Source organism: Agelaius phoeniceus, chromosome Z, assembly GCF_051311805.1.
Source record: "Agelaius phoeniceus isolate bAgePho1 chromosome Z, bAgePho1.hap1, whole genome shotgun sequence".
Taxonomy (NCBI): domain Eukaryota; kingdom Metazoa; phylum Chordata; class Aves; order Passeriformes; family Icteridae; genus Agelaius; species Agelaius phoeniceus.
The window spans coordinates 52,486,831-52,513,181 of record NC_135303.1 but is presented as its reverse complement, the minus strand read 5'-3'; the positions used below and the strand labels follow the sequence as shown (position 1 = coordinate 52,513,181).

Genomic DNA, 26,351 nt, shown 5'->3' with positions numbered 1-26,351 from the left:
TCAGTGACAGAGGTAGAAATAGGCCACTCAGTTTTCTCTCTCAAAACAGGTCTAATCTCTAGATCATACTTTGATCTCCCTTTAGCAGCAGAAAATAAAAAACCCCTCTGTTCACGGTATAAGTCTTTACAGAAATTACTTTCAAGTTACAGACTCACCATTATCACATCACTGGAAGATCAAACAAAGAGAGGGGCAGTAGGAGAGGAAAAGAAGGGTTACTTTGTGTCATTTACTTCTACAGTCTGCTCAACAAAGCCAAAGAGGAAAAACAATTTTTTTTCAGACAGATGTCTTTTACAGCACATCAAACACTTCTCATGGGCGTATGTCAGAGACATTTTACTACAAAGGCTTTGTCCTTTGCATTCACAGCAGCCCGGATGTTTATCAGGATTTTCCATTCCCTAAATTCAAGACCACATTGGGATCTGTGTTAAGATGGCAGCAGTACATCAACAAAGTCCAAAGTGCAAAATTCTTAGCAAAAAGAAAGCATTAACATAAATTGTTCCTGTACTAAGGCTGCGGTGGGGGAGTTCCTGTCATCTCTAAAGGAATGTCTGGAGCAGGAAACAGCCTATTTTCAATGCACTGGCTTGGAGAAAGTCAGTATGAGGGAATGATTGTCTTTCCTAATGGATTTACATATAGTAAATGTCTAAGTGCTCCATGCAAAGCATGTGGCCACAATATCATGAAGACAACATCCCATTACTTACTATATAACATCTCATACACATCTTGTGCTCTCAGTGTGCCTGCAGCAGTCCTCTGATTTGTTTATTCATAAGGGCAGTCTGTAATTCTTGAAGTTATCTAGCACAACAGAGAGCATTACACACAGAGACAAACTGAATTTAATATTGCTACACACTCTTCCTCTCTTAGGCCAGGACTCAACAGCATCTTGCATTTCCTCTCTCCTCACCCCGTGCTTATAGCGTGCATAATCTCAGTCCACGGATTGCTACAGGATCCTTCCAAAAACTCTTGTATCCTTCCTTGGTGAGGTGTTCTTCTTTCTAGGAACAAAGCAAGTCGCTGAGTGTTGCTCTAAGGCAGTTCTCCCAGCCTCTCTGCCTGTAGAACAGCACAGTAGAGGATGGCACATGCTCCCCCAGCAAGCTGATCTGCTCCACTCCCTGGAAATTTCAATCACCAAGACACATCAGCAACAGTAGAAGCACCCGTCCCCAAACCCAATACTTTTTTCACTTGGGATGACACTTTGCTTCCACAAGACATTCTGTTCCCTGGCACCACCATGGATTGAAATGCTTCACTTAAGAGGAAATTTCATTGTAAGCCAGAAGGACAGCATGCTCCTATACTTAGTGCAGAAAAAGAGGCAGAAATAGCAGAGATGTCTGAGGTCCCTTTTGCTTCTGTTTGAAATATAAACAATCTCACAATTCTTCTCTGTGCCAATTCTCTTGTAGGTTGAAGTAACTGTTTTCCCATTTTAGTGATCCTAGTTTCTCAAGAGGGTAAGACATCAGGTAATCCTATACTTTACTGTCTGCCTACCACCAGTGCTGCTGTGTAGTCTCACACAGCATTTGTGCACTGCCCTTGCATTCACCAGCAAGAAATGAACAGATCCATCCATCAGGCTCCAGCAAATGTGTATCTGCAGAGAAGGGAGCTCATGTCTGTTACTGGTAGCAGCAGCTCCTTCCCCAGTGAGTCTGAACAGCCTCTCTCTCCAGGTTAAACCAAATGGCTTTGGTTGTCTCTCAGAGATGTGAGTGAATGGATGTGACGCCCCAAAACCCCCACCTCTCAGATCATATACTACTTATGTGAAAACAGTGGGTAAGCTTCTGGCAGCTCTTCCTGTTTAAAATGGACTGGGGAAAAGCAGCATGTAATTTTCTGGCACCAACACTGGAACACTAAAACTTATGAGTCCCCACAGCTATTCCCACCTGTTCTTACAGCAATATATATGGGATATATACCCACCCATGAGTCTATCTGTGATGTTTTTACAGCTCAAACTGTAAAAAAACCCCAAAAACCACCCAACCCAACCCAGACCCCAGACTTTCCTGCATAGGAAAAAGGATGTAAAACAGCATGTGGAAATTTCACCTGTTTTCACATCTCAATAAAGTTGTGTCTAAACTCCTTCCATAGAAGGGAATAAAAGCAGGACAGATGTGTATTAACCCAAAGGTGATACTGACCAAAGATACTGTAACACCTGAATATGGTGCAAGATGAGGATGAGTCAGCAGAAGATGTTTGTCTTCTATGCAGAGTCCTAAAATTTGGCTGTCTGTTACAGGAAATTACACTAATACTGAATCACAGTTCTGTATGCATCATCATCATGTACAGATGTTTTCCATGGTGAGGAAGTTGCTGTTAGGTAAGTTTTAAAACTTTATGCAATAATTTTATTTCAAAATGTGTCCTAGAGCATCAAGTTTTTCTTGTGCATGAAAGTATCTGCAGTATTTATGATTTCTATTCTCTTCAGTAAAAACTCTGGCCAAGACACTCCAGGGATAGGTGCAACACCCCTTCCATATTCTACCTGGAAAAGACAAATAGTTTGCAACTATTCTCTAACAAAACACACAGAAAAGAAGATAAAAGGACTGAAAAGGATCAGTGGAATGCTCATAAAATGGAGACTTATCTCATGACAAATGCACTAGGATCGCCTAGGATTTTTCTTAGATATCTTTAATTTTTTCCACATGATTTTTTGTTAGTGGATGTATCTTCAGAAGGAATATATTAATTTAAAAATGCTTTCATTGTGATTAGAATAGGCAAGCTTTCTGTGCTCTAGAAACTTTTTTAAAAGTCTTGGGAAATAACTTTAAGAAGTCCCAAAGATTCTAGAGGTTGACAGGGAGTTAATTCAACTCCTTTGTAGCAAAACATGTTTAAAATTTATTTCTTTTAATAGCTATTATGTTGACAGTGTAGTAAAGAGATATGCTGATAATAGAAAAATCATCCTTTTTGCAAATAATAACAATAATGAGGCATTACTGTACAAGGGGAAAAAGAAGAAAAGCATTTTATCCTGGATACTCTTTCCCCTCAGATAATACGGCCTTTGGCCAACTGTGATGCTACAGGTCTTTAAATAGTGAAGTTTCCAAACAAAAGATTGTGTAAAAAAGATTTGAAGATATATTTATAATTAATGATGGAGCTTGGAAGAAGTCCAACAATGAAAGCAATTCTTGTTTTCTAACCTGAAGCACAAGCTTTCTATAAACACACAGAGTGAAGATTACTCCTGCAAAGAAGCAAAAGTGATGAAGTAAAACAGGGTACACATACCATACTTTAAAATGTTTCAGACTTTCAGATATCCTCAACCAAGATGTAAGCTATCTATCACAGGTGGATTTGGGATGTAACATCAGTGGAAGTCTGTGGAGACAACCTTGCTACTACATCAATACAGCCCCAAAAGGTCCTGCTTCCTTTCATAATTATTTCTGGGTGGAAACAGTTCTACTATCTTTTCAGTAGCCCACAAGTCCGCATTGCATAGAGTGAAGCAGATGAATTGCAGTTGTTCTTTTAGTGTTTAGTGCTTTGTTCTCCTGGTGTGTGCTGTTTTTATACATTCACTGCTAGTTCTCTGATTAAGGCTTTAGCCTAAATATAGGGGAAAAGGGAAGGGGTGGTTTGGTCTTTGCAAAAGCCAAACCAAAGCTGTTTCAGTTCCAGGTCCCATTTTTTCTGAGCCCTGAAAGTTAAAGCTTGGATGGCTTGGGTAAGTGCTTCTAATTCTAGCCTACTCCTATTTAAAACAAGAGGGAGGATGTGTTTTTAAGAAGCTAAAACTAGTATGGCCTGGAATGAAGTCTCTGAAGACATTTAGGGAGGATTCAGATAAACAATTCCATTCCTCTCCCCACCCCTTATATCTCTCATTAATTTTTACGCTATCCTTTCCTTGCTTTCTATCTCTCAGATATTGTTTGCTTCCCCTCCATTTCCAATGGAGCTTGAAATTAGATTTCTTTTGCCACCTTGCTAGTGAACAAAGATCTGAACTGCACATCCTAGTGAAAGTTAACTCCCAGACTGAGTCACTGAGTTATCTTTCACCTCTGTATGTGAACTGGCTGAAACCACACAAAAGAAATTACTGTGTAGTTCTGTGTCCAACTCACACCATCGTTATTTGATTGTTGAAAGGATAACTCTGAGTTTAGTTGGACAGAAATAGAACCACCCAATTGTAATGGATTTAGTCTCCATTTATGACAGCAGAAATTGGGCCACACTGTTACTCAAGATAGAAACAGCACTCATTGTCACAATTTATAACTTCATCAGGAGTTAACTTGGGAGCTGCAAGCTGGCAGCAATAATTCATACATTGCTGCAAACTGTATTTTCATAATTTCTGTTGATACTGGCAAAGTACTTGTTTTGGCTTTCTGCATGTTGCAGTCATTAGTATAATATAACATAGCCACTCAGATATATTTAGGGGAAGGTCATTTTTATACAAATTATTATGTACTGGGAAGTTAAATAAACAAGTAAGTTAAAGATATCAACAATCCCACTCCTTGATCCATGCCAAAGTGAATTTTAAACACTAGTTGGTTCAATTGGAGGAAAAGTCATGCAGTGATTATGTCAGTTGGAAGGCAGAGGACATTGGACAGAGGACAAAGGACATCTCCTTTTATTTGGGACTCACCTGGAATGCTACTCCTTGAAATGGGCTGAATACATCCGTAAAGCTAGAAGTGCTCAAAGACAAGCTAGAACACACTTGGTCACTATACCATTAGCAAGATTACTCATCCTGCTCATAATAATGAAAATTCCTATTGAGACTTCACTGAGCAAAAAAGTACAGTATCCTGACTATTTATTAACAGCTCTTTGGAATGTGTTTCCAAGGCACAAAAGGACACTGACCTTGAAAGTACTATTTGGGTGGAAATAAAAGTCCACAGTTTTCATTTTGCAAGTTTGTAACCGTAAAAGTTACAAAACAAGTCACTTTTGAGAAGTACTCATCTTTTACGCTCATTAGATTGCAATCCAGCGATGACTGAACATGATATTTAAACAGTAGTGTTTTTGCCAATGAGTTGCATGATCAACACGAACTGCTAATGTTTTCTATTCTAAACCTTCTCAAAATGTCAAGTGTTCTTGTCAGCTGAGTGGAAGTGGCATAAAAGTAACTTTTGAAGTTGTTGTTGATGAGATACCCTTGGGAAATGCAGTATATATACTGAAATGATATTCACAATATTCTCTAATCTCCCCTGCTGCAAAAGAATTAGGCTCCAAACTCACATTTCCATTGATGGTAATGTAGCACAGTCTGGGTCTTCCTTCCAAAAAAGACACTGAGCATTCTTAAATAACACAGGTCTTGTGTCCTGAATTTTCTTAAGTGGCAAGAAAATAAAAACCTAAATTAAAGAAATTAATTTTGAAAACCTATACCTGATAACTACCTGTTACAACCCTCATAATTCCAGCACTGTTAATTTTAGGAGTTTTTTACATAGCATATCACCAGGACAGCAGAAAAATTCACAGTTGTCTGAATCACACTGGCTATGGCAGATTCACAGATTTCTTCATTCCCAGTTTCTTCTGTGCCTTGGAACATCAGACAAAGGTAAGGAAGCTGGTGCATTACCTAAGAAGACCTGGGCTCACTCCCTGTTATCACATGGTTAACCATGTTCACACATGGTTATCATGCAGAGCTATTTTGAATAACAAACTGAGGCAGAACTTTGATGTGCCTGTCCACAGGTCTCACAGCCTCAGTCAGGTGCCTCCAGAGCTCTTTTGGCTCTTGTAGGGCACACTTGCCCCTTCTTGTTTTCACCCCATTGCAGCAGGAAGAACAACAGGCTTCTAGGTTTTTGGCCCAAAGCAGTGGTGATGATGGTTTTTACACCATTTACAGCAAAAGCCATGAAATTACTTGCTTCTTAAGTTCCAGTTAAGTCAAGATCATCACCAACACTGTATTTCCAGTGTCATGGGTTTCACATGTTGCAGTTCAGGTGTTTCTTGGAGTCCCCTTTTTGACTACCAAACAAAATTTTTTTACTCAATTATTTCCCAAACATTTAGTTAGACAGGTGGAACTTTATGGACTACTAGCACAGGGACTGCACACTTGTGATTGGTGCTTGGTACTTTATTCACACATCAGAGAGTCACAGAATGGGCCAGGTCAGAAAGGATCACAGTGCAACTTCCCTGCTCAAGAAGGGCCATCCTAGAACATGTGGCACAGGATTGTGTCCAGATAGTTCTTGAATATGTCTTTTCCTCAGAAGGTGCTGAAATGCCCTAAAGTCTCTGTTCACTTCTGGAAAGACAGATTGGTATTTTATGCTGCTGTTCCATGCACAAATGTCTGATTGCAATAATAAATAGTATTTTGGATGGGGAAACTCAGTTTTCAGCACACCACAGCAACTACAGTGGTACAAAGCACAAGCATTTATAAAGATGAGCTTTTGTAAATGGCACTTTATGGGTAAAGTGAAAATAAGCATAAAATTCTAAAAGCCGGGTTGAATTTGGTATGTATTTTTATTGTTTGATTTTGTATCTCCATTTTTTCACTTGACCTGTAGCAAGCATTAGTTAGGATATCAATTCCATTAAATAAACATTTCAGAATTTGAGTGCTTTCAAATTGCTGACTGCTCATTTGTGATCATTTAGTAACACTCAGTGATGATGTCTCTATAATAAGGTATTCATGTCTAAACTGGCTTTCACACTGCTGAAATGTAAAAGTTCAAGCATGCTGGTAGAACAAGTTGGCCTCCTAAGAACATTTCGGGATCATTTCACACGTTTGATCGCATCTGGTCTTGTAACTATGACACTCCTGGATCTAAAAGCCTGTTTTCACCCAGGTAATATACAGTACTGCAGCCTCATTTGCATTGTATTCACAAACTTAGCAAGTGGGTTGAAAAATGCACAGGGATATTCAGCAGATAGGGTAACCCACAGATATCCAGAATGTGGGCTATGTACAGGTAGAAGAGGTGGAACAGTACAGCTGCCACATCCAGGTCAATGAGATGCATCTGGGTTCTCAGCCCATCCTTGCCTCAGCTGGCTTCCTCTGTAAACCAGGCAATTGGGCCAGTTGGGGAGGCTGCTTAGCAGCTCACCCTGCAAGGAGGGCACTTTCACTATTAGCCCAAACAGCTCACATAGTCCTGACAGTTGTAAAGCCCAGCATTTTGCAATATTGACTCACTGCCATGAAGTATTAAATTAATCTTTAGAACATGAGGTAGGAGCTTTCTTAGTTACTAACAAGGACCACAAACTCCTCAATGAAGTACAGGGACATAAATGCAACAAAAAACATACTACCAGTATGAATTTTTAACCAAAACATCAGAAGCCAGGAGACTGATTAGAAGCAAGAGGCTACTGAATTTTGTATAAAGAAATATGACTAATGCTTGTGATCTTCAGGTGATTTATTTAATCTTCACACACATCCACAATGAAGGAAGGCAAAGCAATTCTGTCTGTGCTACATGGGGATGGCGAGGCAGCGAGAATACAGAATCTGCCCAAGGCCAGCATGGAGAGTCTGGAATGCCTGGCTGCCAGCCCCATACTCAAAATATACTCTAGTTCCTTTCTAGAGACAGCAGCTGTTTGTTCTCTGACACTTATACAGCATCTAAGATTATTTCCATTGACGTTAATAATCTCTGCAGTCCAGTGAGAACAAAATTGGGTCATAGGTATTTAAACTGGCCCAATTTCACTGAAGACTCCTGGTGAACTCATGGTTACACACAACTCTGTAATTATCAGGTTCAGTCTGGGAAGCTGAGTGGCACATGCAGAAGGCTGGGGCAGTAACCAAAAACTGTGCACTCAGCTTTGTTCTGCCACAAGCATGGCCAGTGTTTTGGCCAGGACAATTCCTGAAGCCTGAAATGAAGCTGAGGGTTGCATGCACTCTTTGTATCCTCCTATGCCATTGCTAGAGGTGTGTACTTTCTGCAAGGAAAATCCAAGCATTTCCCCAGCCTGTGGCCAATGCCGGCACCAGAGACGTGAACGCACAATACCTTGGGCAAAAAGGCTTCCTCTAGGATATATGAGTATCCATCTGCCTTTCAGCTCGGTGATGGGCTTGTCCATCCCATGACAAAGGGAGCATTGTGGGGTTCCAGGGAAAGTGGCTAACAAGGGTGTATAGACAGGAGAATTGTCCCTGCAAAGCAGGATCCAGATTTGAAGCCCATCCCCAGCTAGGATGTCCTTGTTATGCTCTGGTATCTTTGTGAGACCTTGGGCAAAGCATAAGCATTTAAACTTTTTTCCACAACAAAGCTGTGGAAAAAATATATTATATTATATTATATTTTTGAAAATGCTATGTTCTCCAAAATTCGATCATTTTAAAACAGCAGAATTGCATTGAAGCTGGAGGACAATACCTTGTGACTCAAGAAAGACCTCAGTGCTTCTGACTTCCATCAAGTTTCTGCATAAGCAGGACACAGAAGCCAGGGGCCATGAGCCATTGACATTTGTATATCAGGAACGGTAGCATTTAAATGAACATGCTAATTTCCACTGAAGAAATTTGTCCTTATTACTTTTATTTTTTTTTTTTGAGTAGTGGTAGGCAGAGTGAAAACGGATGTCAATCTGACTGCTTATTACAAACTTTCTCCTGCTTTTTATACCAGATTTGGCCCTTACTATATGTGCAGAGGGCATACTGAGACACTATAGGCATTTCACTGGGCAATCCTGAGTTGCTGCATAGCACTCTGGACATCCTTACTGTTACTGAAGAAATGCAGGTACTATGAAATGATAATTAAGCCCACCTAAGAATCCCAAACTGTGTCAAACAGCTAATACTGAGTCTTGTGTAATAACCTACAATTAGCATGTAATGCCCAAGGCATTTGCACATTGACAACGTGGTTTAATCCAGTAATAAAGTAGGCTAAAATGATTATTTTAGCTAATAATATTTTTAACAGAAGTGAAAGTACAGAAAAGAAGCTACAGAAATATATTGATTTCAGTTGTGCCTCCTTGACAAGTCTGTATAGATTTTTTTATTTATGGTCCATTTTTTCAAAAAGGACCCAAGGCAAATGTAGAAATCCCTGGTTGTATGAAATGGATGGTTGTGCATCAAAATGAGGGATTTGCATGTTTAACTGCCCATATTTGTATCCTTCTATCAAGTTTGCATATGCAAAGGCAAAGATTGTTATATTTATCAGTGCATAAATGAAAGGAGAAGAGATAAATGACCTGGTTTGCAGAGGTGCTGAGCACATGCAGTTTCCATTTATTTCAACTGGAGTGTGAAAAACAGGCCCTAAGTGACTGGCTCAAGCTCACACAATGCATGATTGTCAGTGCCAGGAAGAAAACCCAGAAATCCTTCCAGTCTAATCCTCCCAGTCTAAATCCTCCCCAGTCTAAACTCTAGACACAGTCTCTCCAAGAAATAAAAGAAAAAAAATAAAAAAAATCTGTCCAGTAGCCTGACACACTCTTATTCCTATCTTAATTTTCTAAGAGAATAAAAAAATGGGACAAGAAAAACTCCTGCATAATCTTTAATGACTAGCAAATAATGCCAAGTAGGGCAAGTAAATATGTGTGAAGCATTGCTCACACACCCATCAACTTGCATGTGTGTCACAGATGGTTTTAGTGAAGAGCCAAAAAGAGAAGGAGAGAAAGGAAAAGGAAAACAAGTCCAGATAAAGAGTAAGCTAGAAAGAAAGACAAAGATATTCTCTGTTATTAAAAAAAAAAAAGAGTTAAAAATGCTACAAAAACTAATGATTAAAAAAAATCACTATTCCCTTTCCTTGATAACGTGTAGGCTAATCTCTACATAAATAGAAATAACAGCCCTTTGAAATGGCAATGATTTGCTTGGAAAACATTCATTAAAAACGTCCTGCAATTATTGACTCTATCATTATTTCTTGGCAGCAGCTGAGTCTCACTGCATCTTGTGTTGTTTCTCCAATGAAAAGCAGAGCATTGTTTGGGAAAAAAACTACAAAAATGGAAACAAAAAAAAATCAGACCAAAAAACCCCACAAGGACATTGTGTTTGAAATATGTGCTTGGTGACATGGAGCTGATTGCCCAAAGGAATCAGGATACATATATTTGTATTATTGTACACGTGAGTAGCTTGAATCATGTACTGCTCGCTCTCTTTGTTTGGATTATGCAGCTTGGCTGGGCAGCCATCCAAAAGATTCACATTAAATTCTAGCTATATTCAGCACAAAAGTCATCTAGCATCAGAGGATCAAAGTTACATCAACCAACAAGCACTAAGGAATTGATAAGCCACTAAAATTAGGTCATCTCCTAGCAGCTGCTTTTGATGGATGAAGTAGAATTTAGCCTCAGGTTTTCTATTTAAAGATCTGTTACAGCATCTTTTCCTGCAGCTACAATGAGAACACAACAAAGTATAATGCTTCTGATTAAATGTTTAATCATTACTCTTTACTCTTCTGATTGTTTCTGCCATGGCACAGATTTACAGCACATACTATTTGCAGCTTTCCTAGCCCTTTTTAAGCTGGCATTAAAACAGTCAGGATTTTTAATTCCTTAGTTGAAAAACCTAATAAATTATTTTTTAAAAATGTAGATAAAAATCTTTCAAAGCTGTTTACTTGCCACCCTTTAAGAGACAGACTGTCTTTTACTGGAACTGAAAATGGATATCTAAGCAATTATCCCACCACTGTGCCCTCTGGAAGAATCACATCACTAGGGACTGTATGAGTACAAAAGTACGTATCTGTGCATAAGTACGGGGCGGGGGGGGGGCTAAGGAAATTCTTATATTTTTACGAATTTTATTTGTGGTTACATTTGATAAATGATCTCATTAATCTAATTAACACATACTTTTAAAAGTACTAGCTAGTGCACTAGGCTATCTTTGGTCATTAGCAACTGGCATTTTAATTGCTAGAGTACAACATATGCCCTACCAAGACATGCTTGTGGTATCAGGGTAATACAAATAGTGCCATCATTATCATCATTAGCATCAAAACCATGAAACAGCTTTAGAAGAGAGTTCAAAAGAAAATAAACAAGAAAAACTGAATTAATTTCAAATGCATAGAACCTGCCCTTGACCTGTTCAGAAGGTTGGCTGGCTGCAGCCTGTGTAAAACACTGTTGTGTCATCATTTCACAAATGAAGCTAACGCAGGACCTCATTGTCAGGGACTTCAATATCACATCTCTCATGTCTGTTAAAATCATTAGAATCTCATTTAAATAACCTTGAGAAACAGGAAGGGAAAAGAAACTACCTACATCCATCCAATGTAAAAAATAAAGTAAATAGTCATCTGCCTTTTCAAGTAAAAAAATGACAGGGGAGAAAGACTGAAAAATATAGTACATGACAATGCCACATAAGACACATAACTTTCTACAAATGACAGACACGTGCATGCTGCTCTAAAGCAGTCATCCTCTGTGTTCTTTTCTGCCAGCCTTGTAAGTGGGCTGTTGCTGGGTAAGAGTCGTAAGAGGTTGAAACACGCTGTCGTTTCCATTCCAAATTTGGTGTGCCTGGTCTTTATTGCTTGCGAAAGCAACATTATGCACTGTAATTCAAAGTCTAGATCTAGCTTTTTCCAGCTACATACCTCTTGTTCAACAGAAAGCCTAAACTGGGGTGGGGGGGAAGAAGGGGGGGATGTGTAATAATATGTCTGGAGTAGACAACACATCTGAAACTTTTTCTTTTCAAGAAAGAATCTTTACAGGAAGAATGTAAATGAGTTTAATTTATCAGTTCTGCTTAGTACTCTATTCTGCTTGGATCTCAAGCTAATCAGCTTTGTCTTTCACTTGGGGCCCCAGAGAAAAAGCCAGCCAGGGAGCCAGCTTGTAGGTGCCTATCTGGCTCATGGAGTAGGACATCTGGTGAGATGGGGATGCTTTGATGCCATATAAATTTCTGACAACCTCAGCTGAAGGCTGTCTGTCATAACATCTGCTGTCTTACTGCACTATGACCATGCTATGCATTGAGCATATCTGATATTGCACTATGTAAATCTTGGGATTTCAGTTTTGACTGGCCTAAGTAGAAGTAGGACAAAAATGCCTCTTCTGTGCTCTAGCTGGCTTCCTTGGCATATTTTAGGATTAACATCCTTTCTGTTCATTTTTTTACTAACAGTTACCTCATCACCTAATAACTGTCTGCTTAAGGCAAAACTGCCCAAAGATGCCAGAAAGCAACAAGAGTTTGCTTGCTTTGTGATACTGCATCTCTGCATTGATCTAAAGAAATAAACACAATGTTTTCTATTGTTAAACAAAATACCCAACCCTTTTTCCACTGAATAAAACCACGTATTTTCACTAGGTCCACAAAGTTTGTTTAACTGAGAGTAGAAAAGAAGAATAACATTTTCAGGAGAAACTGTATTATCCTGGTAACTTTTTCTGGCAGTGGATCTCATTTAAAGTTAAACCACTTACTGAATATTTCCTTCTTTCAAATTGTTATTATTCTTGACAGTGACAAGCACACATAAATGACAGTGGGAGTTTAGTTTACATAGTATATCGAGTCTGATACTAATCTCAAAGCAATGTAACATTACTTAATTCATGATCATATACTAAAACCTGATTGTTCCAAATGGACCTGAGACACTTCTGAAAAATCCAATGGGCCAATTTATCATTTAACAGTCCAAAAAATTACTTTTTTTATTGTTGTTTCAAAAAAATCTTTCTTTTGCCTGTTTCTTCTCCTAGGGTCACTTGCTTCAACAAATCATGTGATGATCAGAATTTTGGGATAATCTAAGAAGGAAGAATAGCAGCCCTTTTGTTTTGTTCTATTACCAGCTTTATCCACTGTCAATATTCTTGAAAAGATAAATGGAGATAGAAATAAAACACCAGAAAAAAAAAAAAAGGCAGTACAGTAGTTTCTCATATTTAGGTCATTTGTCTGGTATACTACAATTCCTAGTTTTGATAAAATGCTATGTTTTTAAATATCAAATGTGTCATTGTGATTGTGAGAAACTGTACTTTGTTAAAATAATGTGAAGAACTGAAAATAGATCAAATCACATTATTATGAGCTGTAGTTCTTTTCAACAGGTATGAAAGCTCTAATAGTGGTAGGTCTTCTTGCTTTACCACACATGGTTGCTATGCATTATGTTCCAAAACACAAATGCACAAATGTTCCAAAACACAAATGCACAAATGTTCCAAAACACAATGCACTCCTGGTAAGAGTCAGTAAGAAGAGGAAAATTGTGGTTACACATCTTATTAGATGAAAATACCTGCTTCTTTTGCCTCTGCCCATGTCAGAAGAGTTGTACCATCCTATCTGTATCTTCTTGGAAGGGCAATATGTCCTATTTCCACTTAAAGGTTGAGGGTTTGGCAAGGAACGTTCTGATCTTCTACGAGTGAACAAACATTGTGCAAGATCTCATTACAGAGTTCCCAAGTTACCAGCCTAAAATGCTTTACCAGGCAATCACTATTTCCTGGGTATGCTTATGTACCACAAGGAGCTTGATATTTATGCAGCTTGCAGTATGCTGCGCATATAAAAAACAGCTACGAGAGGGAAAAAGTGTTTATGGAAGAAGAGGTTGGTATACGCTGACACATTTTGATGGGTTACTAATATAAACAAGCCAAAGCAAAGATTAAGCTGACAGTATGAGGTTTGGTTTGTGATCATGTGTGCTGAGGAACCAGCTGTGCCAGCTGTCTTTCAGAAAGTGTTCATGTTGTTTTCCATACCCATGAACTGCACTGGAGAAGAAAACTGTGAAAAGAATAATTAGACTCACAAAATCAAGCCCTTGAACCTGTGTAAATTAAGCAACAGGATTAAGGTTTTTCTCTGCCTCTTAATTGAGCCCCCCCACCATGCTCTCCAAGTTCAATTCCCATGGCTAAGTTCAGTTATACACTTCATAACTATAGACAAGTAAATATAAAACATGGTCAGATATTCTGCTGGAACCTTGCCTTTTTTCAGTGAATGGGCAGTTACTCAATATTTATGTTTGCCCTACTCATTCAGCATGAGATCTCAGGTGTCATTTGCTGCATGCTTTTCAAACCCTACAAGCAAAAGAGAATTTTTCTTTTTCTCGGGCTTTTTTCTGGCTTCTACATCATAATATGTTCACATTGTTTCCTGTTTTGGTTTTCATTTTCCCTTTAAATAAGCCTGAATACATTTACTAAAAGTGTGGTGTTATTAGTAGCATTTTTAGATGCACAAAAAGATGAGTTTCAGTGAGAAAAAAGTTAAATTTGTCTATACTGTAAGCTAATTTGTGTGGCCAGTGGAGTTGCCAGCTCAAATTCTCAGTACTCAAAAGTACTCTATATTTGCCAGATATGATTCTCACTGCCATCAGTTTCTGCTGTGAGGGTTTCGTATTTCTGCGTATCAGATCAACACTTCTAAACATGGATATTCCTAAATCAAGAACCTACTGTTCTTCCCCAGCCATGTAGGTCCTTCTCTTCACCTGCTACTTCTCACCTTTTCACTGATGCATTGCACCAAAGCTGCCATTTTCCCCTCCTAGCAGGTCAGTAAGATCTGGATTGCAGCAAGAATAGCATCTTTACTCTTGTGCCTAGTATTTAGCTCCAAATAACTGCTGACAGCAGCAATTTCAAGGGAAATTTGCAATGAAAAGTCTCCTCCCATTTGTGTATGTACATGCATGTGTGTGTAGCGGAGGTGACTGAAGTAGAAAATTATAATTTTCCCTTGTCTTTATCTAGCATCTTGTCTAAAAGCCTTTGATCACATCTCTTTCCCTACCCTGTAGCTTGTTGATGGAGGTATAGAACCCAGTTTGGGGTGCTCTGCCACTGCGACCACAGAGATTTGGGCTGGGGTTGCTTATCTTGGGCCAAGACCCATAATTTTAAGTGCTTTAAAAGGTATAGTGAGAATAACAACAAAAAAGAAGAATGTTCACTAAATAAAAAGGAAAAAAATTATCACACTCAGGAATTTATTTAAATCCAGACCAGACTTCTAAGTGCAGTGGTGGAAGACCCATATCTGAGAGCTGTGAAATCAAGTGCATAAAACCCATTTTGTGTGTGTGTTTGTAGGGGATGATTTGAACACATTGTACTCAACCTTTTCCGGTAAGATTCCTAGAATTAAAGCATATTCTTGTGATGCTGCCAGCAGCCTGTGTAAGCTTTGCTTAGCTGAAGTGGTCAAGAAAGGTACATTCACAGCTACATCAAGGCCTTTCCAACTTACTTGCAATAACAGTAATGAGTATACAAAATATTTTACTTCCATTTTCCTTGCCATATATAGCAATTATTCTGTCATTCATCAAATGTACACAAATTTCTTTTCATATGTAAATAGACCATTTGCTTCACAGTTCTAGCCAAACAGTTGTGCAGTTCTTTGTTAAGAAGATAATATATTTAATGACGGAGTGCCTTGTTTCCATTGTATGGAACAGGTGTTGTTTAATGGCACAGGCATTGTAACATTATATTCATTTATTAATGTGAGTGTAACGAACACATTGTAGAGACATGAATGTACTGGTCTCATGGTTAGGGTTAGTGGTTTCTTATGATGTGGTAAGTGTAGGATAGTGACTTAGATTCAGACTGCAGAGAAGCAGGAGTTCATTATAGCAAATCCAAGTGATGTGGCTGGTTTTGGCCCTTGTTCACTTTTGAAAAGCAGAGAATACATGAAAGACTTCATTGAAAATGTGCATGTTATTCAGTGTGGTTAATTCTACATTGGCTTTGCTCCCACCTTCTTTCAAGACTGTGTATGTGAACATGGTTTCTGAAACAGCAAAACCAATCTGCAATGCATTTATGTTGCTTTTGGATACATGCACAATCCTTAGTATCCTATTTCATGAAGTAACCTGTCTTCAAATATGAGGGAAGAAGTCTGTAGGTGATCCACTAAAGTCGTGAAACAATACTTGCCTGGATAGTGCAGCTACAGAAAGTCAGTCCTTTGCTCTGTTTCACACATGTTGCCACATTTTAAGAGTTTCTGCTCTGAGTGTTACGTACCGAGAATCACTGCTCAGCCAATTGGCAAGGTAGCTACAGCTGCACAGGCAGATCAGGTGAATGAGTGAAGTAACTAAAGTATCTTATTTTCTTATTGTGTGAAATGACTCATTTAGTATCAGTCAGAGGGCCAGAATAGACAAATTCGAGTAAATGACAGCAGTGTCCATTTGCTTTATGGAACTCCAATGTCTACTTCAGTTTGTTTGGACACATCTTTTTTCTCTAGTGCCTCATGCTAACTTTGATGCCCTATATCACCATTATGCAGTGCATTAGAAGTATCTTTTTTTAACCTAACCTTTTGGAAACATTGTCTCTAAAAATCAAGGTATGTAGTGAAGTGATTCTGTTAAAGTTAATAAATGTGACTAAATCCTCACCTCTCTACTCTACCTTCTAATATATGACATACCTTAGTTTTTGTTTTACCTGGCAATTTAATAATCTTAATCATGTTATTTAGTATTTCATTTCCATCCATAATGCTAACGGGTCCTTTTAGAGCACTTTGTATACATCAGCCGCAACCACTTTCCTAGTAAAGCAAATGATAGCATCCCATTAATGATTTCATTGCTACTTTCTGAACTCCATCAGTTCCCCAAGTTTTACTTCTAGTGAAGGATCAGCAAGAGAACAAGGTAGCTATGAAATAAAGTGCTAATGTTATTCAAATATTTTCTTCACCCTTCTCTTGAATGTTCTTCACATTTTTGAAAGCAACTGAACAAATGACCCCATGAAATTGCCCAGCTTTTCTTTTTGTTAAAACCTAAAAGCCTTATTTTCTTCTCATTAACACAATTTTTGCAATATTCTATCTCCACTTGCAGCTGAATTTCTTTACGTTTACAATTCAGTAAACAAGAGAAAAAACAGATTCATTATCTGATTTCCAATTTTCTCCCATGAGGCTTGGGATAAAGGCATGGACTGTTCAATTCCAGCAAGAGAAGAAATCACTTCTGCTGTTCACGGTCAGTCACAAACTGGGGAGAGTGAAAAGTCCGCACACATGATGATCCCTAAGCCCTGGTAGCTCAGCCCAGATAACTGTAATTGAAATTGCCATGGGTATGTAGGACAGGCAAAACATTTGGGACCTTTATGTGAGCCACTTCACAGAATTGCTGCTGTATTTTAAATCAGTTGCAAACACTGTGCCTTTGCTCTCAAACCAGGCTCTGCCCCACATCCCACATCTCACCATATTTCATCCTCTTAACTCAGGCAACAGCATCAACTTTCTTGTCCCTCTCATCTCCCTCTCTCTCCTCTGAAGACTTAATTTCTTCTATGAAAGCTGGTTTTAATGAGCATACCTACTGCAGGTCACAGAGAGCAGGGGAGTCATCATCCAAGGGCGCATTGGTTCATTTTGCACTGTAATACTGACACATGGTACAGATACCCATACATAATAGGGGTTCCTGCCTTGGCCATGGCCTATCTGGACATCGTAGAAGCCACCCTGAAATAGAGCCTCTTCTCAAAGCAATTTGCCTGCCTAGCAAGCAGGACTAACAATGGATTTTGTTTGAGTGGAGGCAAGGGCAATTCGCCGACTGGTACAAAACGTGACAGAAAACCGGGAGCAAATGCATCTTTTGGCTTCCTGACACAATACTGTATCTGACCAGCTATGTCAGGCTGTTCTACTTAAATAGTTTTTAACCATATTATTAACCAGAATGAATTCTATAACAAGATGGGAAAAGTAGCCAGCAGCCAGCTGTGGCAGACTACACAGCCTTCTTAGAAGCCTGGCTGCCACTCATCCCTCTGAGGACACAGACCACAGCACAGGATTGATCACACAGGTTGCATTATCAGCTCTTCTTTTTATTAATACCTCAGTTTTGTCACCTGCCACCAGAGACCTCAGGACAGTCTTTTTAAGTACGCCTGTGATGTAAATCAGACTTTAAAAAATCATGCTCTCCAGGGTGAAACTGACAGCACAGGCAGGTTTACCTACCAAATCACTCTGTAACCTGGACTTCAAAAGGAGAGGCAGCAGGGACAGTTAAATCATACATGGCCCTGAGCGGACATTGCTCAGACACCTTTGCTACACAGACTTCAAGGCTACAATAAGACAGCTTTATACCTGAACTGGATCCAGAGTGAGCAAAGTAGTTCTCCTATCTCTCCCATGGTAAAGAGAGGGTAAAGCTTTCAACAGCATCCTCTAAACTAGCTGTCCTGTGACATACAAACATAACGCCTTACATGCCAGTTAGAGACACATGAGGTATCACACTCAATTTTTCACAGAGTACGCTTCGCTTCTACCCACATCAGGAGATCACACTGTTATCTGCAGCAAGCGTTTTTCTTAACTGATTGAAAAATAACATGATGTTGGCCAAGAGAAACACTATTTCTCTACACAGGAAAATGAAAAGAATATATTCTTAAATGGACAAAAAGAAATCTCTGATGGATAGAAAAAGGCAAACAAATTCTGCTCACAGCTCTGCATCTGTCAGTGATTTTGGCCAACCTACCCTGAATTGTCAGCAATGTAGCTAAGATCAAATTCTGACCAGTACCCACGTTGCATTTCATCTTACTATAAAAAGATTACTAGCATCAAAGTAATAGCAAATCACAGCAGCATGAAAATAGCAAAGCAGGTAGATAGAGAAGACAGGTGATACAAGGTTTTCCAGAAATAATTGTCCCAGAACAATAGAAGTTCTCTGTGCAAAAGCTTTCTAGTGGGAAGATCAGTATCTTTACTATTATTTTGAAAACACTACTCTTCCTTAACAGAAAAAACCTTTTAATATTGCCCTGGAGCACTTAAGGGACAATAAAGGCCTAACAGTATTTTAAGAAGAAATCTTCTGTCTCCAAATGCTTTTTTTCCACCCTAAAAGGAATAATATTATTAAATATAATCAGTACAGACTGTCTTTTAGGAAACTGCTAATGCTTTTTTTTCAAAGGTATATGAAGACTAAAGAAGGCTCAAGCATGTGTGTAGTGAATCTAGAGCCTATATGGCTGAGGGGGATGCAGTAATCAGTGACAGTATAATTCCTTCTTTCTACAAATTTGACTGTGCCTGAAGTGATGTGACATATATGGGCACAACGCAGCTGTTGTATGGTTTCAGGCAGAATGCAAGGGAGAGTCAAGTCATATGGGTGCTAATATGATGTCACTAAACATAGCTATCATTAAATTATTTTTAAAGTTTTAACACAGAAACATGATACTACTAGCCAACAGTTACTGGACAGGCCAGCTGGGGGGATCTACTAGAAGCATAATTCAGGACATAGACATTCAAGACATTGCATACAAATCTTAAAATAAGCAAAAAGTGGGGTAGAATTCCAGAATTATTTTTAAAAACAATTTCATAACAACATTCTTCATCATGCCAGCAACTCAGTGCTTCAGGATACTCCCTGGTAACTGCTGTGGTCTTGCTATCATGATCTCATCTTGAATTGTCATTACATAATGAGCTAAAAAAAAAGTATCTTGTTAGTAGTGCAGAAACCCCCTTATATTCTAAACAGAAAATGCACTCACAATTTATAGATATTAGTCACTGTGTTTTCTTCCATCAACTTCATAAAAATCAAGTCGCTATTGACCTCATGTGATTTAAATCTTCTTTCCCTGTTGACAGCTGCTGGGTGGCATAGAGGCCAGAATGGGTCAGCATGGAGTAAATGGCACAGCAAGATTTCTACAGCTGCACCACACGTGGCACATTTAGCAAGGAAACTCAGAGCAGAGGTTGTACTGTGCCAGCATGTAGTGTGAGTGTTAGTAGGTGACAGGACTCCAGAGCAGAAGGGTTTCCTCGCAACATCTATCATTACCTGGAGGTACTATGATGTTGTATGGTGAGAACACTACTTAAGAAATACAGCCTTTTATTTTTCTTTTTTTAATGATAGTAATCATGTTTACCCATTCTCACACTACAGACTTCTAGTTAATGAGCTAATGTACTCCTCAAGTTATGCAACACTCCCCTAAGATTTTTCAGATTACAAACGGATTTTTTCCTAGGCACTATATTGCCATGTAGCCCAAAATTATCAACTGACCTGCATTAATTCAGAACTTCTGAAAAGTCATTATGCAACATAGCAACAGAGGTACAGGAGCAGAGGTTAGTCATTACCGTGCTCCTAATTGAAGTGACAGCGCTAAAAGTGCATTAGGGAAGAATTTCAAAAGGCTACACCTACAGTGTCTAAGTAAAGAACCTAAATGAAGTGTTAATTGAAAGTCAGAGAAGTAGAAAGTTATGAAAATAAGATAGGAAGAGTTACAGAAGAAAGAGAGACTCTGCTGATTGAAGAGAAATTATTTGTAAGGCCAGCTGTAATTTTTGATAAAAAACCCTCCAGGAGGGTTATCAAATCAGACAATTTGATATTACCTTATCTATGTTGAATTGACCACCATGAAAGATAATTCCTAAAGATGCTAAATCCATACAGTGGGGAACTCACCAGGGAAGGCTGACCATGCCTGACATTTAGGATAAAATGCCATGAGGTTGCACTGTTCTTTTCATTTGCCCTCTGTACTCCTCCATTACTGCCTGCTGGTGATATGCTCAGAAGGAAACCTGAGCTGCCCTCAACAGTAATGAAGTGCCATTGTGTTTTAACAGCATGCTTAACTTACATGTTTCAGAGTTATTTTTGGCAGCCATGTGATAAAACCCAAAAACTCTGTGTGTGTGCATGCGCAAGTACGTTAAATTCAATTCACATGAGCAGCAGGCATAATTCTGTCCCAGAAATGAATGCAGTATCAAGGCTCAAGTTTTCTAAAAGTGTTTTATCCTATCTGATGCTTATTTGGGCAAAGAGAAATCTGCTTGTCCTGCTGGGAGACACAGCAGCAATTTGCAGTAGTACATCCGCCTTCCCTCCCACCCCAGCCTTTAGCATTTTCCCAGTACTGCTGCACTCCCATATACAAATTAACCACAGTAGTGGAAGCAAATCTAGTCCTTGCCTCATGCCTCCTCAACCCCAGGACCCAGCATAGTCTACAATGGATCGCTGGGCTTTAACACAGAGCTTCAGTGGAGCAGCAGGACTGAAGCAGTGCTCTGTAGGTAAGGGTAATGCCATTTCTAATGCAAATATAAGGCGTTTGCAAACCCATCTCTATTAATGCCGAGAAACCCAAGCTGTCGATAAGCTTTCATCCAGGCAGGGTAGCATCTGAAGAAAAAACATGGAGTGTCTCCCATGATTACTCCTCCCCATGGTCTCAGAGTGCCCTTCACATGATTGATAGGTCAGGAAAGAAGAGCAGTATGAAAAAGCATTAACTATCAGCTGCCATATCTAAGGCAGGTGAACAGAGCAGGATACTATGGACAAACCCAAATTAACTTCAAAGAAAGCCAACTCAGGTAGCAAGCTGCTTTGGTCCATACCACCTGGACCTCTCTGCAGGCTACTTTGCAATCCTTCTTCAGCAGCATGGCCTCATTTCTGGCAAAACCAAAGCAACCAGTGGCGTTTGGAAGATGTTTTCCTTGTCACAGCAATACATACAAAGCTTTTGTGGATGGCAAGAGATTGCTGGGCTTGAACAGGCAAGGCTCTCCTCTTGCAATAGTAACAGATGAAAATTTAAGGGCCCAAAGAGCAACATAAAAAGCAGGAATTGGGAGCAGTGATGAGGTTGAGAGCCTTGAGAAACGAGAATATTTGGCATGACTAGACATATGGTGGGTGAATATTTGTGTAAGCTGCTGGCCACATTGACCTGGACCAGGGCAGTGATTGTCCTCTTGTACTCAGCACTGATGAGGCCACGCCTTGATTCCTGTGTTCAGTTTTGGACCACTCACTACAAGAAGAACATTGAGATGCTGAAGATTTTCCAGAAGGACAACTGAGTTGGTGCAGGGTCTGGAGCACAAGTCCTGTGAGCTGAGAGAGCTCTGTTGTTTAGCCAGGAGAAAAGGAAACTCAGGGGAGACTTTATGCTGTCTACATCTGCCTAAAAGGAGGTTGTGGCAAGGTGGGGGTTGGCCTTTTTCATAGATTTTAAGTGGCAGGTTGAGAGGAAATAGCTTCAACTTGCACCTCAGTTTGGGGAGGGATTGGATATGGGAAAAAATGTCTACAGCAGAAGGGCTATCAAAGTTGGAACTGGCTGTCCAGAAGTGGTTAAATCACCACCATCCCTGCAGGTATTTAAAAGATGTGTAGATGTGGTGCATAGGGGTACGATCTACTGGTGGGCTTAGCAGTGTTAGGGTTATATTTGGGCTTGATGATCTTAAGGGTCTTTTCCAACCTAAATGATTAACAATTCTAAGCTACCTAAACATCTATATGCTGTACCTGGTTGCTGCTGAGTCATTTGGTGCCTTTGTGCAAGGTTGTGAAGAATGTGTCAGATTATTCCCTTTGAAAGCAGAATAATGTTTACTTAGCAGAGTAGACCTCAGAAATACCAAAAGACTGTCCTGCACTTTGAAGCTAACAGGTACCACTCTACAACAGAGTCATACCCTTTCCTCCAGCTGCTGTTTTCCATATGAAAATGAAATGATTTTATGAACACTGAAATGAAACCTGGTTACTAATGGGGGTCAAACCTTTGTCCCTTCAGATCTCTTTTCCCAGTCACCTGTGCCCAAACCTGCCTTATCAGTCCTCACTGTGTTCCTTTATGCAAATAACTGTGTGTACTGTTCCATGGAGCCCCATGTCGACTGCTGACAATTTCTTTATCTGCCTTCCCTTCTGCAGAGGTACTGCCTCTCTTCTTCTAGACAGAAAGCAGTTTCCACAAATCTAGTCAAAATATAATTACTGCAAACACTCTTTAAATTCAGCTGAAGGCTGAAAAAGCTCAGAAGCTGCTTGCGAGGGCTAATAGCAGACAGACAGACTGATTATAAAGAAAGATTGCAGAAGCATAATTTTCTTATGAAACCAAGCTGCGGTACAATTAGGAGATTCAACATGATGTTCCACAAGGACTGTAATTTGTTCACCTTATTCAATTTATTATACACTAACATTTTTCATTTCACAGAGCAACACAAAATATTACACAGGAAAAAGAAGAGCTGATCCCTCATTATAGTTGTTCTAGGGGTCATGAACCTATGGGTTTTGCAAGCAAATATAAAAAGATTAATTACTGCATTGAAGAATTTCACTTAGAGTTAAAACCTACAGAAAGGTGAATAAACAGAACTGGGATTTGGATTTATCATCAACTCGCCATAAGGCTAGGCTACACTATTTTAACTAACTAAAATATCAATGAATCACAGGCACCTACAGGAATACTGGTCACCCTTCTAAATTTCAGTAGAGACAGCACAGTCTTCCTCACAGTCATGTCTGTATACCTAAATACAGTTCCCACAGCTGAGCTCCATTCTGTGGCTGTGTTGCAGTGGTATACGTGCTTTACATTTTAGTATTATGCACACTTCACTCTATAATGTGTGAGCTTTCTGTTTAATTTAAGTTCCTCATTCCATTTGTAGTTGCCATCAAAGTATTTAACCTTGTTTAAAATTCACAGAACTGAAGAGTTACCTCAACAATATTGAAGTCTATGCCTTCCTCATGACCTGCATCCAGCCATTTTAAATCAACAAACAATGTCTTTTCCCTGACCCTTTTGAGCTTTTGTTCAAAAGTTTGAAGGCTGCTTACTGACAAGTGATTTGTTTCCATTAGAACATGCCTCATTCCAGCCATCCGTGACCATTTTGTACTTAGAGCTTTATAACCAGCACGTCTCAACATTCCTAAAATCCCAGAGAGGATCTGAAAATAGAATAAGAAATGAGCATTTAAATTAAAAGCAACAGCACTTGCATGAAGCTGCCAGGTTTTTATGGTAGATAGTGTCTTTTTGCCCACCCCCACTCTCTCTACTCCCCCTTTTTCTCAGGGTTGTAAGCCATATTTTCCATAATATTTTGCAATGCCACCTAGGGTTACATTCACTCTATTTATAGGGGCCTGTTTTAAAGTGAAACAGGTGTCAGATTGAATGAGGCTGTTGTCAGCATACAAGTCCTCTTGGGGAGGGGATGGGAGGTTTACTACTTTCTGTACTTGGGGAATTTACAGTCTGATCGCTAATCTCTCTGCAGGGCTCAGTACGAGGAGGGGGAAAGGCAGAAGAAGAGTGGAAGGAAAGGTTAGCTTTCTGCTGGAGGTATGCACTGCTGCCTCTCCCTCAGATCCATGCAACAAGATCTTCGCTTTTTTCATGTGCTGAAACTGATCTGAGTGTTTGTAAAAGGGGCCAGACAGACAGCCTGTCCTGGGGAATGAAATCCTTCCAACAGACATGAAACAGACAGAGCTCAGCTGAGAATGGGGCAACTGAAGACCCCTGTCCTACCCACCCTTTTCTGTTGATTAGGCACCAGTTCCAGAGAAAAAAGATCAGCATAATGCTTCCAAGCCTCTCCATCTCATGCCACCTTTGCCATTATTATTTCCTGAACAGCAATCCATTAACATCACAATCAGGAACGCTGCAAGGACACAAGCTACGGAACACTGTGCTAATAGTGTGTAGCAGTAAATACCAGCATGAACAGTCCCTGGGACACTCTGAGCTCAGAGTCAGACCAGGAAGGCAATGAGTATGTGAATACATGAAGGGGGTGGCATGGGAAGATGAGGTAACACTTAAAAAATAGTGTAGAGAAAAGAAGTCACAGCTCGTTGCTCACCTTCACTTTGTTTGCAGGATGACCATGCTTATTGCCAAGCTAGTGATTTGTAGGACTTAAATAGAGACCACTAAGACATCTGACACAGACCAGTAGCAGTTCATGAATTGTTGAAACTATTAATCACTATCTATATCAAAACTAAGGCTCCAGAACATGCCAGACATGCTACAGTGGCAAGGAAGAGTTGCTACTTATTCATCCAAACTGCAGAAGTCAACTTGACACATAGAGGGAGGACAAAGGTAATGTGATAAAAGTCAGCTGACATGAGGAAGGAGAATGGAACAAGAGAAAGCATGACTGGCTTTTCTTGCTGAGAACTTTTAATGCAGCAATGAGTGTCTTTTCAGCACAGTGTAGAAAGCAGGTCTTTAGGAAGTGTAGGAATGAGAATCTCACAAATGGCATCAATGTGTAGGGAGAACCTGACATATGTGCAGTATCAATGCCAGAGGCATGGTGTGCACCATGAAGACTGGAAGCAGAGTTGTGAGGGTGAAGATAGTGTGGAAAGGCAACAACAGAGACTATTTGATAAGCAAGATGACACTGGTGATAATGATTTAGAGGTATCTTGGATTTATCTGGCATCACCAGCGTACCAGTCTGGCCATATGATGTACATTTTTTTTTAAGTATTCACAGGTATTCATCAGTAATTGGAAGCTAACAGCTTCCATAACACCTGAAACTGAGAGGATCTTTAAATATTCCTCTCTTCCGGATTTTTCTTGAATGTGGGTTAGGCCACCATACTGATTTCCATTGCAAGTAAGTCATCTGTAGTTCTTGGAAAGTTGTAAGTCACATAAAACTGCCATATTTATCCAAGAAACAAGGCGTTAAGGCAAATGGATTTACACGTGCAAAAATCCCAGTTCAGCATGTGTTTGTGGATTTACTATGATTCATCAGTCATTCATGTTAATTTGCTACACAAATAACAACTTACATTTTAAATTTAGTATTTGTACTTGGAGTTATCACTACTGTATAACTCATCATGGTATTTGTGGTTTCTTTTGTGTACTTCTTTATGAATATGTGGGGTTTAAATATAATGAAAATCACAAAAATATGAACAAGTAATCACAAAAATATGAAAATCCCACTGCACAGAAATGCAGTGGGACTCTTGCAGAACTATTTAGTTTTGTTTATTAAGCAAGGGAAAAAACGCTGAAAATAACAAAGAAAAAATATGACGTAGCTTCATGGAAAATGGGATTGGGAGAAAACACACAAATATTTAAGTACAAAAGGTTACATTTTCAGAAGAGCTCACCAGCTTCCATTCCTGAAAATGAACACCAGACTCACTGGATGCTGAGTGCTGTCAAAAATCTAACCACTTCACTGAAGAGCCTAACTGGGAGTTGAACTGTCTTTGTAATCTGATCCCATTTGGGAGATCTGGCATACCAAATTCTTTGGAAAGAACTAGATCTTATCACTGCCATTCCTGAATTAATAGAACGCAGTTGATAAA

General features: G+C 39.4%; 1 long non-coding RNA gene across 1 annotated transcript in view; it reads left to right on the top strand.

The window, feature by feature from the left end:
• The window catches only part of LOC143692279 (uncharacterized), an 80,976-nt gene that overhangs the window by 5,290 nt on the left and 49,335 nt on the right, over positions 1–26,351 (top strand). The window contains exon 2 of the long non-coding RNA XR_013180159.1: positions 2,294–2,377. This is a non-coding gene — a long non-coding RNA (uncharacterized LOC143692279). The remainder of the gene's footprint in view (positions 1–2,293; positions 2,378–26,351) is intronic.